The sequence below is a fragment of the Solea senegalensis genome, linkage group LG17 (genome assembly GCF_019176455.1).
Source record: "Solea senegalensis isolate Sse05_10M linkage group LG17, IFAPA_SoseM_1, whole genome shotgun sequence".
NCBI lineage: Eukaryota > Metazoa > Chordata > Actinopteri > Pleuronectiformes > Soleidae > Solea > Solea senegalensis.
The window spans coordinates 2,323,425-2,344,346 of NC_058037.1; positions in this window are offsets into that span (position 1 = coordinate 2,323,425).

The following is a 20,922-nucleotide window of genomic DNA, read 5'->3' on the forward strand; positions in this document are numbered from 1 at the left end:
GTGTCCATTTAGAAAGGTCACAGACGACAGCACTGACGCTGTCTTGTCAGTATGTCTGTGTGTGTGTGTGTGTGTGTGTGTGATTGACAGGACGCTTGTGTGTTGAGCTTGTGAGGTGAAATTCCCTCACCTTACTGTGGCTTTGGTGAGCTCCTGTGACTGACATCACCTTCTGAGGGCAGGAGGGTGGAATGCTATGAACCTGTGTGTGTGTGTGTGTGTGTGTGGTGTCTGCCACTGGAGCAGAGTTCCAGCTCTGAAGCATCAGTCACTGACCACAAATATGTGCTGCATGACAAGGCTCTCACTTTCCAAAAATCACGTTTGCATGAATATTGAGTGACATGATGACTCTTTCCTTGTTTCACGGTAAATCATTTGTACACATAGTACAGTAAATTCCTTTTGAAATTAGTTTGTTTTAAATTGTTTGTGCAAAAGAATGTGTAGTGTCGTGATTGACTGTTATTGCTAACGTTGGTTAGCCCAGGATACGTTTGCAAATATATTTTCTGACATCTCAACTAGAACGGGGTCAACTCTGAGGTGATTTCTCAACTCCCAATTCCGAGTTTTCATATCAATGGAAGGCAGCATATGGGCAATCTGCTGCACTACACCGTAATGTCTGCTGTGTTTCTAGGCTTTTTTACTAGAAAAGTTCAAACGGATAATGACTAGTGAGTGATCGAGAGTAGGGCTGCAACAAGTTTTCATACTTGATTATCTGATGATTAGTTTCTCAATTAATCGATTAGTCGTCAGGTCTAGAAAATGCCAGAAACTGTCAGAAAATGTTGATCTGTGTAGTTTTGTCCACCAAAATGTATCAGAATAATCTGAAAACTTAATTTAAAAATAGATGATTATTTCATAGTCAATCCATTATTTGGTAAATTGTTGCAGCCCTAACTGAGAATGTAGGCTTGCAACAATTAATCAATTAGTATTAGGCGACTAAATGAATCACAAACAAATGAGGACACAGTTTTGTCCCCATTTGAAAAAGCTGTGTGCAAATACTTTGTTTTTAGTCTCAAATTTGTCCTTCAAGTTGGCCTATAACAGAGACACTGCACACACACACACACAGAGAAACAAATACTTCTGTCAGCAGAAGTGGTCGTCCCGGCAACACAACAATGCCGCTGAGTCGATGCTCCGTTTGCAGCCAATTGTGCCCTTGATAGATGTTGAATGAGCAGAGAGTGGAGATGAGAGTCACAGCTCCAGGAAGATGATGAGGGAAGACAAAAACATGGCGGTGGAGGAGGAAGAGGAGGCATGTGGGAAAAAAAGAGCGAGCTGTGACACATCGCAGTCAGGCCTCATTTTTGAGGAACCAGATTTTGGCTAGCTGCGGTTAAACCCCATAGAAGAAGAAGACTTGGTTTAAGAGTTAGGGAGAGGCCTTCAGTTGTAATGGTTAAGGTTTGGGTTAAGGGTCATTGAATGCATCATATCCATACTGTACATGAATGTGTGTGAGCGTGTGTACTTGAGGTCTTTAGGTCCTTTTCTGGCATGAAAACTGACCTTATCAGGACCAGTAGTCCTCATGGAGACCTGATCCTAATGAGGCAGAAGTTTAGGACTAAGATTTGAATTGTGGGTTTAGGCTAGATTTAAGGGTTAAGACTTGACAAGCTGCCTTTAAACCCCATAGAAGAAGAACAAGAAGACTTGGCTTCATGGTTAGTTCATGGTTCCCTTAAAACCCGGGTACCTAATACCAGCTATCAGTGGTGTTGACTCTGTTGACTTAAAAATCTACACGTTCTATTAATGAAGACCTAAAACTAGTGATTGAGGCCATTAACCCCTAAGGAAAATGTCTCATGACTTAGTAGAATGTCATTTTACCATTCACTTCTGTTAACTGAGATCTTTCTGCAACCTGTGGAGTTGCCACCTAGTGGTTAATTCTGTCCTACTTTTCAAACCCAAAGACTATGTCCCTTTTTATATAGTCTGTGCATATGCAGTTCTAGTGTTCTCACTCGTCTAATATTACTTTCCCTGCCCTTGCAGTGGGTAGATGACAGCAAGAAAGGCTCTTTCACGGTTTAATTCTGAACACTGTGTTACTCTGCCGTCGTCTAATTCGCCTTGCCACAGTTTTTTAATGATCCAAAACAGTTTTTAACAGTTCCCATAATAACAGAAGCTGTCATAACGTCAAAGCTCAGTTGCCGATCTGTGTACGGCTCTGCAGTTTGTCTTGTTTGTGCGATTATGCTGTTGTACAGTCGCGCAGTTGTTAATAAAGCTGTCACTGTCAGCTGAGAGCAAGACCTTTCTCACCTTCAGGTGTGCTGAGGTTACGCGTGGGAGCTCTTGTCTTGTGTACCTATCACTTGGGCTCTGTTGAGCATGAACGAGTGCACATACACACACACACTATCTGTGGAATCACTGATGTGTGTGTGAATAAATGAGATTAAAAAAAAGTTAAGGAAACTGCCAGACTCATTAAACTCTTAGTCCTGCAGAATAATGAGCTGTGTTCTGTCTCCTTAAAGATAATCATTGCCATGCTCTGTCACACCTATTACATTTATTTAAACTGCGAGATAAAGGTCAAATTGTTTTTTAAAATATCCCACAATCCTCTGAAATCTGCTCGCAATTTAAAGAAAACTTTGTTTCCCACACTGTATGAACACTTACTGCAGTACAAGTGGCCTTCTAGCTACAGTCCATATTAGGGGAAACATCTTTGCATGTTGATGTTGTACAATATTATTTCATAATCTCTATGTTTATAGTGTCATTTGAATGCTAATGTGTGCTGAATAGGGTTTCAAAGGGGTGGAAAGTTCCCGGTAAATTTCCAGAAACTACATTATTGTATCTAGCTATAGATAGTTAGCTGAACAAATGGAATAGTCTTCAAAATAACTGATTTTGTATAAATGATTGTATGGTTACAGAAAACTGTCCAGCAGGAGGCAGAATACTCGAGGTAGCTAGAAATAGTGCTAGCTAGCTTACATTTAGCATATCTGCTTTAATTGCTAGCTAGCTAATGTAATAAGTTTTGATTTAATAGTTTGTTAGCCTAATAGCATAATTGCCTAAGTCATTTTTTTGGTAATTGTGATATCTGCCTAGCTTAACGCTTCTACCACTGCGGCATCACCCTACCTTATTCCCTTTGTCCTACGTTCAAATATGACTTAGGCAACTATGCTATTAGGCTAACGAGTTGCTAGTTAAACTTTAAGACCATAGATAAAATGTTATGCTAAAATATATTATTTACCAACTATATTTAAGTTCCCAACAAAAACTCCCTTTTTATTACAAGTAATTCCCACGGAAATTTTCCAGTTTTGAAAATTCCCGGAACCCTAGTGCTGAAGCAATAATTGTCATTAGCATAACTTGTACAGATTTCATTCATATAAGTACATCATTAGATGTGGAAGTTGCATTACTTTAAATCAAACCATTAAACTAATGTTGTTAAAATGATAGTTCAGGCTTTTTCTTTTGAGATTTTGCATGAAATCTACATGTCATTATGTTTGAATATCAAAATGAGTGCTTGAATAATCGAACAAGACATGGTTCCACCATGGCAGTTTTCAGTTTAATCTGCTTATGACTTCATTTGGACAGCCTTAACGAAGCATTATCCTTAACAAGTTAAGGCTTAAACCTAACTACAATTCAATTCTTAGCCCAAAACATAACCAGTTCCTCAGAAATGAGGTTCTGCCTCATAAGGACCAGGTTTTGGTCTCCACAAGGTCCTAAAGTGGTAACAAACACTCACACACACTCTCAAAGTCCCTCTTTAATTTAGGGTTAGGAGCGATTCTAGGAAATGGTTTTCTAATTAGGTATTATGAAAATGAGGCACGCTCTGGCTCCCCGTTGCGGTGTGAATCTCTCTCTCTCTCCTTCCTCCCTTGCTGTCTCTCTGTTTATTTGTTTGCATGTGTGTGTGTGTGTGTGTGCTGAATAATTCATTTTGTTTGGGACCGCAGTTTGCACTTGGCTCATAGCGACTCTTGAGTTTACTTCTTCCATCCTTCAGTGTTTCTCTGTGCAGCTGAGTCATTGTGCGGTTACATTTGAAAACATTGTTCTTCTTTGCTGATCTGAAGTAAGCGCCGCTGTCTTAGGGTTTTGTACCACCGTCTTTCATCTTGTCGTCCTATCGCGCCTTTAATTTGAAAGGCCCAGTTAAAGAGATCGTGTTGAGCGTGTGATCCACTGAAACTGTTGAGTCTCCTTATGTCCTCAGCGACTGACCTTTGGTCCAGTGAACCTGCCAGTGATGTTTGCTCTGACTGAGTCGACCCTACATGATCAGCTTTGTATATGTGTCTATGATGTGATGAGAGGGTCTGCCCTGTTTGCTCTCTGCTCCCCCTTTTATTCACCGTGACTCCACCAACTGTTGAACCGTCTGAATGTAGGGCTACATGTTATTCAATGGAAATTTGTCGGAAGCACAACAAACTAAGCTGTTCACTTGTTTTCCACCATAGTATGTGTTGATAACAGTCTGTTTGTTGTGTTTGACCAATTTCAAACAGTAATCCTAACCTAGAGCTCTGTTTTCGGAGAGTTAATTGCTATTCTTGGCTAATTTAGTCAAAATATTAATAAAAGGTGAAAAACAAATTCATGTTCCTCAATTCGAGATACTGGAAAAGTGTTGTTTTGATGCTAGAGTGAAAATATTGCATTTTAATATCCATTAATCTTCACTTTGGTTTCACAATTCCGAGTTTGCAATGTGACCCAGTGGGGGTGCTATAGCAAAATGCCTGGCGATGTGAATTCAAAGCTGTTTAATAGCATTCGACTTTAAATCGGCTAAATTGGCCAGGGTGCACGAAAAACCTTGAAATTAAAGTGGAGATATCAAGCTTCTTGTTTTTGTTGTTGTTGTTGAATCAGAACGTTATATAATGGTTTTAAAATCATGTCAAGAGTTGTACTGAACTAAGATTGATCAAAAACACTCGTGAATAAAAACATTTTCATCGTGGTTTGTTTGCTACAGGGACAGAACTTCCAGCAGTGGTTACGTAGTGTAGCTTTAATGTCCTGCTGTGATGTTGGATGACCCTGGATTAAACAAAAGTTAAGAGAACATTTAATTATGTGCAAAGACAACAACTTGGTTTCATATGAATGTCCTGGACATCTTGAGTTCAGAGTCCATTGTGTCCTCACACGGGGACATGTACAGTACATGGAGAACAGCCTGCAGGGAGAGATTATGCTGATGCTGTGGACTGGAAGAAAAATAATCTGCAATTAAGATTGATCTTTACAGATTGTATGTTACCACGATACATGGGTATTGATTCAATTTGTAATTTAAGGTCATTGTTTACTGTTAGATTTAAGACTGAGCATTACCACATGAGATATAATCTAAATGTGAAGGACTATAATCTAATTTGGGGATGGGAACATTATGTGTTGCATCTTTTAAAACTGATGTTGAACAAAAACAGTCACAAATGGAATAATTTAATTGCAATTTGAAAATTGTCATTTCAAATTTCGACAATCGTTCGGCCCTAATTTGTTGAGACATTAAACCCATGAGTCTTATTTCCAAAATCAACACAATGAACGTCAGTCAGTCTGACATTTATTTAAATTAAATTGTACAGTGATACGTAATGTTTTTATACATAATTTCATTTTGTTTTGAATGGTTATGGCAAGGACAAAGGTTATCACCAGCACTTTTCAGACTCATGACAACAACCAGTTCTTCTTAATTAAGAACAACAACTGTAACAACTGATGGCTATTTACATAATCCAGTTATTGTGGTTTATTTTGAGTTGATGTAGAGGTAGCATTCATTGGGGATGGCTTTAATAGCCTGTGTGTTGTGTTCACTGTGCTGTTGTAAAAATTATTACTTATTTTGTACATTATATGTCTATTTATTGAAAGTTTACACCATATTTCTTAATAAAGAAATAAAAAATGGATGAACCTGACGTAGACTGGAGTGTGTGTCGCAGTGTAGGACAGTCAGCTACCTGGAGTCCTCCCCCTCCTCTTCCTCCTCCTCCTCACATCCACCTCTCCACCTCATCTCTAAAACAAGACTCTAATTAAAATTTCAGTGGTGTGTGTGTCCTTGTGCGTCTCTGTGTGTGTCCCTGTGTGTGTGTGCGGTGCCATGCTTTCTCCTCTGACAGCTGCTGCTCGACACCTGTTGCCACACGAGAACAAACACACAGTTGTGGATGTACGTTAGTTGTTGGCCTGACCGAGGGGCGTCAGCTTTTCTCATCACAGCAGACAGATGCTTTTGTTGTTTGACTCCGACTGCATCTCGTCACTTTTTTGTTAATGCTGCTGTTTTTGAATTTCTACCTGTTTGTGTGGGACAGAGGAGGTCAGGCAGTAATCTTCATAGTGGACGTTAGTCAGATTAAAACAGATTACAGCTCTCTTTCTGCTGCAGAGTCGAGTGCCACAGGAGGCTTCAGAGCTTGATTAGTTTTGTTTTTTTCCTGTAACCCTTTGCTTACAAGACAGAGATGCTGTTTATTTGGACATTAAAGCAAGTGAACTGTAAAATCATCCAGGTTAGCTTTTTTTAAGGAAACAACTCTTACTTTTTCCTTATTTAATCTAGAATATGATCAGAATCAGATCTTTATTGATCCCAGGAGGAAATATGGTTTATAACGGTTGCAGCAGCCAAAAATAGATGTTAGTACAGACTATTAGACTGATTATTTGGGCTGATTCTATTTTTAATAATGGGTATTACTACTTATTTATGTAGGTTAACATTTTTTTCTCCTAAAGTTTATTTAATTATATTTAGTTTTTTATTCCGCTCCTTTTTTTTTCATAAAATGAACCTTGAATCTTCACTGTTTTTTATTTTTAGTAAGTTGAATAAATAAATCATATTCTTATAAACCATGAACAAAACTATACATAAACTCTGTGCCAGAAGAGCTGCATAACATAAATAAATTGCAACCGTTACCAGCTGCATTGTTTTAAATTGCACATTTTGTGTTTAAAAAAAGATGAATTGCTCAGGCCTATTACACAATGCAGTATGAAACACACTTACACTGTAGATTGTAGTATAATATGTTTTGCCACAATAACAGGAAGTGGGTGGTAAATATTGTCCAAGATTACCAGTAAATGGGACATCATCCTTGTTTCCAGACATCACTGTCACAGAGTCCAGCTCTTCCCACACATCAGCACATCATTTATCAGTGTTTACATATGTCACTGCCTTCATGATGTTACTGTTTGTGTTCATGGTGTACACCTGGGCTGTTGGCCCACAGTGTCAAATACCAGCAGGAGCCTGGGTTAAGATGACAGTCTAATGGGATTATAGGGGTGAGAACCTGGGCAAGATATAAATCTGTTTTACCACAGCCGGGAGAGACGCTCTCTGGCCTGCTTTCCACTGCACAGCAGCCTCACTTCGTCATAGACGGTGTTGTATTTGCACCTGTTTACACTTCCACTGTCAGGGTCAGCAACTGAGCTGCAGCTGACAGGGATTCTCTATTTTTATTTTCTATATGGATATGATTTTTCCTTTCCCTTTCTTAATTTGCTTATAATCTAGTGTCTGGTAATTTCCTCAGATTATTTCTGTTTGCCTCCAGCTGCACTGTGCACACTGGGGAAGAAAACAGAAATCCATATCAGTCTCACAAAGTTGACTTTTGAAAGTGAGGATTAAAAAACAAACCAAAATAACCAACCCTAAAGATGTAATTAGTTCCACTGAAGTGATGCCCTGACGTATCCGCTCTGTTGACAGTAGATAGCACAACCTTGTGACACAGAAGTCGCTGTTTAGCTGCTTTAATTATACAAACTCAAATAAATCCGAAATCCGACTTCCTGCAGTCATTCAGTTTCTCTTTGCCAAAGTAACAGAAATAGCTTCGGTGTCTGTTTATATTTAATATTTGTGCAAATCACATTGCAAGTGTTGCTGTAAATGCTGATGAATTATCAGTGTAAGTGCTGTATCCACACACGTAACCTCAGGCAGCAGATGTCATTGGCAATAAAAACTAGAAGAGGCTTATGAGGCAGCTCGTAATGTCACTGCCAAACTAATGCCCGATACCCTGCCCTGCCAGTGAGCTTCACTCTCTCTCTCTATCTCTGTATTTGTTGCCCTTTTAGGACCTTTTCTGTCAGGACCAGTAGTCCTCATTGACACCAAAACCTGGTGCTAATGAGAAGGAACCTTATTTGTGAGGAGCTGATTAAGTTTAGGGCTAAGATTTGAATTGTGGTTAGGTTAGAATTTAGAGATTATTATTGTTTTGGCTCTCCAAATAAATAGAACTCCATAATGGAAATGATTTGATTCAAACCAATCTTTGTGAGGACATTTTTGGCTGGTCCTCACAACCTTTAAGAGCTTTTTGAGAGTTAAGGTAAGGATAAGGAGCTATGGAACACATTATGTCAATGTGTGTCCTCATTAAGTATGCTGTATGTGCATGTGTGTGTGTGTGGGATGCTCTGTTCTTCCTCTCACCCTCACTACAGGCTCTCCCAGTGTAGAAAGCAGTGCCAGCTTACAAGGCTTCATCCACACTCTGCTTGTTTTCATTTAAAAACAGGAAGTTCCCATTCACTTCCTGGTTGTTGTTTTTTGATTGGCCACAACTTTACATTTAGTTCTGATATTGGACGACAATATCACTCCCTGAAACATCCTCCATTATTGTCCGTTGTGTTGCGTTCAATGTCGTCGTTTGTTGTCGTTGCACCGGTACGTTACACTACATATCTTGCTGATGTGGCCATCGGGCACAGTCCACCAAGTAAAGATACTGTTCTCAGTCGAAAACCAAGCCTGACCCAGGGTTTTACTGTTCCAAACCATGCCGTACTGTACTAAACAAAACGTGCCATGATGGAAACACATTATAGCGGTCCCAAGTGGGTTTTTTCATGATTTCCATAGTGGCCCCAACCCATGTTTGCCCACATGGGCTTCCCATGTGTGGCCCATGATACTGAAACCACATGAAACCTGCATAATTTGCCCACTTTAAGCCCATGTCCGCTGCAGCCTAAGGGGGCAAACACTGCTTGGGACCCATACCAAGCATGGACATGCTGGCTGGCTTATAGTGGCCTGTACATGCCCAGTGTACCTTACTTTTTCGTGTATGGACGTCTGTGTGTATTTTTGTCATCATTGTGATGAGATGCTGTGATTTTAGTTTGAAGAGAACTGGCCAACTGAGTGTGAATGTGTGTGAAGAGTCAAAACAGGTGGCTGCTCTGTTTGTCCATCTGTCCTCTCCTCCACATGTGTTATTCCTGCTCAGGTCAAGGGACGCAAACTATGATCTGTAGAGTCAGCAAGTCTGTTGCTTCTGGTTTTAGAGTGTGTTAAAAGTCTTGACATTTAAAGAATGGTTTCATCAAATGAGGCAATAGTCAAAGGGCTAAACAAACAATTTCATCACCACAAGTGTGTAAAAGCACACTCCTGAAAGGACCTTTGCTGGCATAAACACGCACTCTGAGAGGACCAGTAGCCCTCATGAAGACCAAATCCTGGTCCTAATGAGGCAGAACTTAATTTCTGAGGAACTGATGACGTTTAGGAGTAAGATTTGAATTGTGATGAGGTCAAGGTTATGGGTAGAGTAAGTCTCTGGGAAATGAATGTAAGTCAATGTAAAGTCCTCTGAAGTCATGAAAAACAGACTATGTGTGTGTGTGTGTGTGTTCATGGTGTGTGTGCATATGAAACCCAGAGCAGTGTTTGTCCTACAGCTTGTACTGTGTGAGTCAAGTCTGCTTTTATCAGCTCAAGATAAAGAGAAATGCTTTACGTTCTCTGTTCTGCTTATCTATCCCCTCACTCCCTCTCTCCCTCCCTCTCTCCCTCCCTCTCTCTGTCTCTCTTTCTTTTGATAGCCAATTATTCCGTATTCCAATGAAAGTGAAGGTCATTTGATGCAAACATTAACACATGTCAGCCTTTTCATTGTTAAAATTCAAACCAGTTTATTAGCAATTATCATAGTAAATGTCAGATAAGGAATTATGGATAGATTGGGACAGGATTGGGACATTGCTAGTTTGAGTAAGTCATAAAGCTGTTCTCAAATATTAAATCAGAGTCGATCTGTGCTTCTTGTTTTTCTCACTGAATAAAGATCAGCGATCACCCCGAGCATTTCGCCAGCTGCAGGGTTTTCCACAAACATGTGCTGCTGTATTAATAGTGACCAAGTTTGGAGCATGTAGACAGTAGACCAGCTTTATCTGGGTCAGACTATTTCATATGATGGTTAATAAAACTGGCCACATTTTAGTACAAGACCTCTATTCTTCTTGGGACGCTGCATTGACTTCATTTACAAAAAAACTTACCTAAACTTAACCATTTTCTAAGAAATGAGGTTCTGCCTAATTGGGGCTAGGTTTATATATACAATATATGTAACGATATACACATTTACCGATACCGATATATATGCAAATATATCGGTACCCGCTATCAACCCAAGCGCTCCCGATAATTCACATAATCTGTCCAATATCGTGCACGGCTGTCTCATAGTGTGTTTTTACAACGCTGAAACATCTTGATAAACATAGTGTTCTTTTGTTCTATTGCTCGTTCGACAACAGTATACATTATTAAACCTTCCAGCATGTTACTGTAACACATGCACCCAGTTTCCCCTCCAGCGTCTTAGTTGTTGAAGTGTGTTAGATTCTGTGCTGATGCAGCTCTCTGCACAGCGCGAATCCTTGTCATCAGAACAGTAAAAGCTGAATTTCCACCTCGTCTTTGCTTCTGTTGCTCTGCGTCAGTGAAATCTCTTGCATTATCAGCTCTTTAGCAGCTCTATGTCAAGCGAGCGCTGTTTTTTCCAGCCTGTCTTTCACTTGTTTCCCTCTCTGTCTCTCTGTCTCATTCTCTGGTTGTTTTCATTCACTCCTGTCTCGTCTTTTTCTCCTCTCACACCTCACCTCTCAGTCGCTTCTCTCGGTTTTCTCCGTCTTTCTCACGCCCCCGCACTAACAGATGGGTCATAGCTATTGTTTCACACAGCAAACATTGCCAGGTTTTAAAGCCTCTGACAGCAATTATTAGTGTGTTTCATATCTTTCTGTGTGTATTGGAGACTGAGACAAATCTCCATAGTTGGGAGTTGCAGTTCTGGCCACAGTTTTGTGTCCAAACCTGACCTGAATCTGAGAGAGAACTAACTCATCGAACCCCAAATACATTCTGATTATTCTGTCCGAATCTGACCTGATCAATCAGGTACTGTCAGGTTCAGATGGGCTCGAGTTGGGTAGCCATTAGAACAAGCTCTCTGAACTTTCAGCTTCTTAAATGTGAACATGTTCTGTTTTCTTTGCTCAAAGCAGTTATTGAAAGTGGACAATTTTGGTTTGTGGACAAAACATGACATATTTCAGACATTCTATGGACCAAACAAGTACTCAATCAAGAAAATTATCAACTGATGAATTGAGTATGAAAATAATCATGCCGTACCTAACCGAACAGGCTACCCAGCTCCTAGTACAGACTTTGGTCATCTCCTGCCTCGACTACTGCAATGCCCTGCTAACAGGGCATTACTCCTGACCTGTGCTGTGAAGCTGCTACAGATGGTCCAGAATGTGCTGCCACACCATGTCTTTAACCAGCCTAAAAGGGTACATGTCACCCCTCTGTTCATTGAGCTCCACTGGTTACCAAATTCAAATCACTGATACTAGCCTACAAAGTGCTCCATGGGTCTGCTCCCATCTACTTAACTGCTATTCTAAAGGCTTACACTATGTTACCCCTCGACTGTTCCGTTCATCAAAGGATTGTTGTGTCGTTCCACGCTGGTGGACTGACCTACCGAGTGCTACCAGAACTGTCTATCTTCAAGAAGCTCTTGAAGACTCAGCTCTTCCAAGAGCATCTTCTGTCCTAGCACCTTCCTTACCCCCTCCCCTGCACTTGGATCCACTTCTGCACTCTCACCCTCTATCAGTCCACTCGGACTCGATGTTGGAATCCCAAGAATTTGCACTGGTGTCTTGCATCTTCAGCGGGTAAGGAGTCAAGTGGGCACCCTCTTTCCTTGGTGTTTCATTGATAGGCCTACCACTGTGGTGGACCCGGCTTCTCGGAGGACGCCGTGTCTCCAGGAACCCCATCACAAACTCAGCAGAAAATGTATTTAAACAGAAGAACAGTGATTAAAAGACTTACCTTAAACACTTGAGACACTTAATCATGGATGGTTGATTGTTTTTACTGATTGTGATTGAAGACACTGTCCCGAGAGAGTGTGAAGCAGAGGTGAGAGTAGGGAGGCGTCCGCTTCATCAGGAGTCTTTGTTTTACTTGCTGATGCTTTAACTCCTGTTGTCTTTGTGAAATTCGGTGCTGACACAACAGTGTGTGTGTGTGTGTGTCTCCTGCCACCTCACTTTTACTCCCACCTGTTGCAAAGACACAGAAACATAAGCAAAGGCACACACACACACACACTGAAGATCATTACAGTATTCATCACTGTAATGAAGCCTGGGATTGTCCAGGGTATTGCAGCCTCCACCGTTTGTGATAATACATGTCATAGAGTTTGTTTTATTACTGCTATTCTCACCAATATATGAAAGACATTCACCTCAGTTTGTCAGCAGGATAATTCAAAAAGCATGTCTGACACAGCTAATACAATTTCAGTGATGACCGACCTGTACATTTCTTTTTGGAACAGAACAATACAGCAAAACTTGTTGCAAATACAGTACATTTCTTTATTATAAGAGAAATAAAAATCATAGATTTTAAGGACGTACAGCCATTATGTAAATTGCATTTAACTGCACTCAACTTGAAATTAGCGAAATACAAAGGCTGCAGTCGAATTGCTTTATTCTATAAATATTAAAAATCTAATACAAACTTGTTGGAAACAGTTTCTTTGTGTTGTCAACCTTGCAAAGTGAAATAGTCACCCATAGGTTGTTCAACAATTACTTCTATCCTAATTTGGTATTATTGTTTTGTCGCCAAGGAGACAGAACCTATAATTTTGTCATTTCATACCAGAATGGATGCCCCAAATAACTTTTACCTTTGTTTTTTTCTTTTGTTGGTGTTTTCAGTGACTTGTCTTCTCAAGGTCGACTTATCACTTCCGCCAAGTACCAAGTTTTTTTCTGTGATGGGTACGAAAGTATTTGCCACAATGTTAAGTATTTAATTCAGGTGTTTTAATCAGGCTTTGGGCTTGGCCCCGTATCTCCAATGAAGGACAATCTTAACACTTCAACATACCAAGACATTTTGGACAATGCTAGGCTTCCAACTCTGTGGCAACAGTTGAGAAAGGCCCTTCAACATGATTGTGCCCTGGTGCACAAAGCAAGGACAACAAAGACAGGGCTTGAGTTTGGTGTGCAGGAACTTGACTGACCTGAGATTGCGGTTCCAGGCCTTCTTGTCCAACATCAGTGCCTGACCCCGTAAATGCTCTACAGAATGAATGGACACAAATTCATATAAAAACACTTCAGAATCTTGAAGAGTCTTCAGGAAGTGTGGAAGCTGTTATAGCTGCAAAAGGGGCACCAAGTCCATAAGTACTGTATCTGTATTTGAATATGGCATTTTATTCCCTGTTGGTCAGACGTCCAAAATACTTTTGTCCATATCATTTATGTTCCCATTGAATTTTGGTCATGCTCATGTAAGATGGTAACAGCTTTAAGCAGGTAAAGTTCTATACGCATCCACAAAGTTCTCCTGGATCCAGTGGATCAAAATGTAAAGATTTCAGGTAAAACACAGGTGACAAAGTGTTGAGTGCCCTTGTTTGTCTAGATACTGTTCACCTCGGATATGAGAAGGTGGCTGTGATTAACTGGTTTAAAAAAATATTGATGTGGGACTAGCTGCTGGATTTAGTTTCTGTTAGTCACTGCTGTGGCTTTTCCGTCCAGGGCCTCACTGTGAAATCTGTGGAAGGCGGAGGAGGACAGAGAATTTGTTGTCTTGGGAATCTTTCCGTGAGCTGATGGCTCAAGTCGAGTTTTTTTCCCCCCTCCTTTCCTGCTGTGGTGTAGTAGTTCTTGCATCTTGCCACATGGGTGGATTATTCTACAGTTTGTGCACATGTACTGAATTTTTCCACTGACTGTCAAGACTTCGTAAAGGAATGTGAAACAAGATATGCGGACACACACACACACACACACACCGTACTCCAATGGTGCTCCAATAAGTTTAATGACTCCCCAGGTGATTTATGTGTTTGGTTCAGACTGTCAGCATGGTCTCATCTCATCTGGACCCAATCACAGGACCATAAACCACAAGTAGGTATAGAAACCCAGAGGAATCGGCTTCTCCCAGTTTTTTTCCTCTTAATTTTTTCCCCTCTAGCTTCATTACCTTTGGACAATGGCTTTAAAGTTTCAGTTGGTAAGATTTTTGGCATGATTGATCAATAATTCCATAAACGTCTCTCCTCAATGGAGGAACCAGATGTAGTGTTTACAAATAAAAGCAGCATATCAAAATAATAATGTTGATAATAAAACATGATTAACTGCAAATTTAACTCAATAATCACCTACTTTTCAAGCAATCCTGGCCACCGTAGCTTTAAAATATTTTTCTTCTATTCATCAACAGGACAAGAGAGTTGCAAATAGGGCTGTCACATTTCCAGAAATCATGCTTAAATGCTTAAATGTGTTTTTTGTGACACTAGTTCATTAATTTTTATTTACCCTTAGTATTGCTAAGTGCTTTGCAGCTGCTTTGATGTTGTGATTGGCCGTTTAGCGGTTCAGCTTCTTTGTGTCCTCCATTGTTACGGCAAATCAACATCGCCGTTTTTCCCTCTTGAGCCAACAGGGCATTCAAAGTGGATCCAAGGCCAAGCTGTTCTCACAGTGCCCTCTGCTGGATGATGTACGGTAGTTACTTCAGACAGTCTGTTGCAGTTCTAGGCAGTATATTTTTTAACAGGGTTTTTAAGGTTTGAGTTTGAACTTTCCCTCCAAGTTGGGACAGATATAAAAAAATGTTGGCCCTAGCAGCAAAACCATGATCAGCTAAGAGTCTCCCTGTGCACGGTGTGATTTAACTGTAGAACCTAATTTCACTACAGCATCCAGAAATCCTCCTCATGCAACTAACAATAGTGTTTGTGATGCATTTCTAACCCTTACCCCAAAAAGTGTGTATGACATGTAAATTATGAAACCAGAGTGCTACTGTATGATAAAAAGGAAGAACAAGATGATTAATGAAGGCGTGTTCTGCTCACTGCTGTAGCCTGGACAAAAAAAAAAAAAGCTGTCAGCTAAAACGTGTAAATTGCGAAACAGCTTTGCTTCCTTTCTGGAGACTGGATTTCTCTGTGCCTCGCCACCATCAATCAACTTATTAGCAGCCTCTGTGGTCGTTCTCTCATTCTCTCACCACACTACAGCAGCAGGCTGGATCAGAGCTCCATGGTCTGACCACTGTCGTCTCTGAGGATTATTAATATCATGGTCTGGATGAACTGCTGAGGCCCTAAAAGGGAGCCTGGGTTAGAGACTCAGACCCAGTGTGTAACACTGTCTGCATACTGATATCAGTCCAGTTGTGCCGATGCATAACCGGCCTTTTCAAAAACGTAATTCACCAACAGTTTAACAAATATTGTGCTCTGATTAAAAGAAATTATTTGATAATATTATTACAGTCTGGACCAGTGATGGAATGATATAAATCACTTTAAAATAAGTTAATTGTGGTGAATTTCTGTTATTGTGATAATTAACCCTTAGATTTTTACGTTAATTAACCACTACTTTTCAGGGCAGCATAACAAACATGGTAATAGTGGTGGTGGAGAAAGTTGTAGTGGTATTATGCTTAAGGCTACTATTTTGTAGCGGCTGTTTTTACCAACTTGCATAGTCTCTTGTGGAAGAATTTCACCATTATTGTGATTTCTTACCTGTGCCCTGTCCCCATTTCCCATTGCACTACTACATTTCCTCTGTTTCATCTGCATCAGTAAGCTTTCAGAAGAAAGATGAAAACCTGGCAGAGAACGGGCACAAGACTGGGACACATGTAGCTAATATGTGGAACATAAATGAATTAGCTGCACAGCACTAAATGTACCATAAAACCTCACAAGGGGCTTATAATGATGACCCTTCTGCTTACACGTCATCTCCACATGAATAAATTACTTATGTAATTTCTCCCATTCCGGAATGTGATCTGTTGGCCATGATATACTGTAGGTGCTTTTATTTTGACAACACCATCTGTCAAATTTTTACATTTACTACCAAAAGGTACAGAAGGCAGGATTTGAATTTCTTGGCGTTATTGATCAAAATTCCAGCTTTTCAGCATAATGTAAATCCATTGATTTGATGGACTCTGTCCAATTACTGTAAATGCATGCCTTTATTCACACTATGTTTCCAGTTAAAAGCTGAGTTTTCAAATAAAATGCATGCAGACAAGCATTTTAGCTGTAATTTGCCTTCAAACTAAAACGTGACATTGTTTCTAGAATTGTCTTCATCCACGCTAAACTCCTGAAAGCAGATACAGTCACAGAGACCGAATGAAGATGAAGAAAGCCAGGGCGACTAAGGAAAGAAAATAAAAGTTATCATAAAGTGAATAGACCAAATAAAGTCCAAGTAAATAGGCGCCACAGACGAATGTCTTCAGCTGCAGCAAATACTAGCGCAAGAGAGAGGTGGGATTATGACATCATCGTTTCCCCAAAATAGCGGATTGGTTGTCTACATGAAAACGCATGGGTGCCGTTTTGAGATTTTCCCACTCTGCGACCCGTTTTCCGAAAATAGCATTTCAGTGCTGCCAAAATGTTGGTTCCGTGTGGATAAAAAGCTGATACGATAAAAAACAACAACGTAGTACAACACAGCTCCTGGAGCTCTCAAACAAAGCCAGTGCGAGTAGCCACAATAGTAGTGTGAACAGCACTGGTGACAACTGCCTAAACTGGAAAGAAACCTCAAAATAAAAGGGAATAGAGTCTGACAATAAACACAAGAAAACACATCAGAACATGGAAAGATTGCCTGTAGTCCTCCATTGCGAATGAAATGATTGTGTTGATCTGCGCTCGTCTAAATCGAGGAGCTCAGGACAGAGCGCTACGACCACAAAATGGTACTTTATTAAAAGCCTTTAGATGAAACTAAACAGACAGCTGTTTGTCTATGTGTCCTGCCCTAATGCAGCTTTAACCACAACTGTTAACGATATGTTGACCCTCTAGTTTTTAGAACAAAGATTGTCTCTTGGAGAGACTTTCATTAAGAAACGTAATTAGTGTGTCCACTTTTTCCTGTGGAGGCCTCGTATCTTCTGACCTCCTTAATTGTCTGCAGATGCCATCACTCTGCACAGGAGCAGCAGCCTGTGTAACTGTACACCGAGGTCGCATGTCCTCACAAAACCCAGGCAACGAGTCCGTGAAATGAAACGGCCACACACTCACAAACAGAACCCAGTGTGAGAGGAATTCCTCGTTCTCAGCACAAACTGGCTGCAGAGGCGGCCGAGACAAAACCTCCTCTCCACAGACAGCAGGTCTCTATTTTGACCTGACCAAGACGTGGAAAAGACAGTGGAAAACTGGAAAGTTGCCCCCCTGTCCTCCACTGAGGACGCACCTGAACTGCAGGTACAGCAGACCTCAAACATTCACTCGATCTGCTGTTTATATTAAAAACACTGATGGGTGCAGTTTTGCTGTTGATGGAAAAGAGTGAATGTGCTGGCAGGAAGACTGCAGAACCTGTTCCCCTTTAAAATGCATACTCGTGCAGCTAGAGCTGAAACAATTCATCCATTCGATTACTAAATTAATCGACAACTATTTTGAAGCTTTTTTCATGATTAAAACAAGATTTCCCATTGTTTACGCTTCTTAAATGTGAGTATTTTCTTCATTTCTTTGCTCTGGATAACAAAGAAATCATTAAAAATAAGTCATTTTGGTTTGTTGACAAAACAAGACATTTGAGAACATCATCATTTCCAGGTTTGACGAACACCGATCAACAATTTTTAAGGTTTTCTGATATTTTATGGACCAAACGATAATACATTTTAAAGCTAATATCTGCCGTTAGCGATATTGTGCCGATAATACTGCGCATTCCTAATTAGTTAATGTGATTAATTCATATCGTCTGTATTTTCCGACAGCTCATGAATTCACAAATTGAGCGCCAATCCGATTTTTTTTTTACAATCACCACAATCAGATCGTCATCTGCGATTATTTTGGTCCGTTTAATCCTGACATTAAATTTCATGTCATCTCACTCGCGTAGCAGACAGCGACCACATTACTGCCGTTTTTCAGGCTCCGGTGAAAAAGTACATGTGTTCAACAAACGTCTCAATAATGAAAGGCTGAGGAAGCAGAGTGAGGGCTTTGAGACATTTCTTACTCTTGACTCAGTGTTTGATTATGCTCCGTCTGTTCCAAACACTCATAGTTTCATCAAAATGCAGCTTAGCACACTGCTCTCATGTTGCATCACCCGTCAGAGGCAGTGGATTTCACTATATTTGGGCAAAAACTCTTGAGCTTTTGGAACATAACTGAGCATATGGATTGACAGCAGCGTCGTGGTTTATATTGCAGCAACGTTTTTTTTTTTTTTATGTACATTTGATACTTTTGCTCCTCTCCCACAAACTTTGTTGCCTTTGGATTTCACTGCAACCGATAACTCACGCCGACCACTAAAGATGTTATGTTTAATGTTTTATAGGTTTGTTTTAAGGAAAACTGATCTTCTAGAAGTATACTAGGAGCAGGAAAATGCAGCCCTGAGTGTAGGACCGGAAAACCACAGTTGAGTAGAAGTATGAGTACCTCACCAGGAAATGATTTTAGCAGAGGTTAACTTAAAGTAGCTAATATTGATTTAATGAAAATATTATGAAAGTCAAAGTTAAAGCTGCAGTAAGTAACTTATTTGTGATTGTTATTATTCTGCTTTGTCTTTGTGAACAGAAAAAATGCAACGTTATTTTAATGCTACGCTCTTAATCTGAAATGGGGATGCACAAATTATCGATATTGGCCAATATTGGCTTTAAATGTATTATTGGATATCGGCAAAGAATAGTATATGATATTATATTATTATTATCATATTGGCAAAATGTCCAAAATTGTGCATCTCTAATCTGAAAATACAACTGTTGGGGTGGGTGTTGACAGGAAGTGTTTATCTCAGCTGAGCAGTAGAATTCATTTCTGAAACTCTTGTTTGTGTTTTCTTTCATACTTTAGCCTGTTTCCAGTCGTCTTTCTTTACCTGCACAATACTGTCAAAAATGGCTGTGTTCATCCCCAAAACTAGTTGGGCTTTAAAATGGTGGGAACTGGCTTTTCTTGGGCTTTAAGAAAGGTCATTGGTCGCAGTGACCTCTCGAACCCTTCGCTGCTTTGTGAATGTCTTGTCAGAATCTGTATCTGTCTGTCTCTAAATTAACCGTGGGATTTTTGTCTCAAGAATGGAATTGATTTGTTTCCACTCTGCGTGAATAGAGAGGTTTAAAACAAAAATAAATTTAACTTAGAACATATCAATTTGTAACACAGTGCTTATGGAGAACTTAATTTCATATTATGTAATTAACACATTGGGGTGTAAGCCCAAGAAACTAAAGCTTAATGGAAAGGAAGTTGTTTTTGAACTATGTATTGGGTCATGTGTACACACACACCCACCCTGTGTCTCCTTAATCCTGTCAGCCCATTGGTCCACTCGTCTCTCAATGGAATGAAAAGCCCATCACCATAGAGACCACATCAATGCACAAGAGGTGAACTGAGGAGAGGCTGTGAATAAGAGAGCGAGAGCAAGATGGACAGAGTGGGGAAAAAGAAGATATTGAGGGAGGGGTGGAGCAACAGGAATGAACTGCAGGGAAATAATAGTTGTTAACGTCAGGGTCAAAGGTAAAATCCAGGTCACTGGCCTCTCTCTTTCTCTCTCGGTCTAAACTTCAGACCGAGAGACATCAGACACCCACACTAGTTTATTAAAGCTGCCAGACTAAAATTATATTCATAAGAACTATTAAGAGTTGTTTATAAACAGAAAATAGGTGATTCACAACAGGAAAGAAAGGATTAGTATGGGAAACAAAAGCAGCAGCAGCAGCAGCAGCAGCAGCAGCAGCAGCAGCAGGTCCTGCTCTGTGAGGGACACAACTTGTAGAGGGCAGCTTCTTGCCGGGGAAAGTGTCAGCTATGGCTAAAAAGCAATAAAGTGAATAAAAGAAGTGTATGAATGGACGGAGTGTTTGAGAGTGGGCAGAAGGAGGCTGGGGGAGTGAGAAAGGTTTATTGCCATAGATAACTGTGGTTTCCTTGCCACTACGTGTGTATCTTTCTCGTATTTTTTCTTCCATTTCTGTTTCGTTGTCTTCTTCTACATTTCTGCAAACTACAAACACTTGTGAGCTAATGTTTCTTATTTCTTATTGTAGTATTTAATATAGAACACTTTGGATGCCTTGTGTGAGTTGTAAAGGGCTATATAAGTAAACACTGATTGGTTGTTGCTGCATGAGCAAGGCATTTCCTACAATCTCATGATACGATACATATCACGATACACTGTAATCTTGAATAATGACCATAGAGTTTATTACAGCAGCTGCTTTATTAACTTTTAAATGCCCGAACGACATCATGTCAGTTGCTCTATACATTACCGTAGGTAGTGTTTATGTCTCAAAACTAGTGTTCTTATTCTGCTGTATTGATTTGTTAGCATAGTCTTACTAGCTACAGATGACGTACGACACTTAGCAAAAATGATAGTTGAATATTTTATGATATTGTT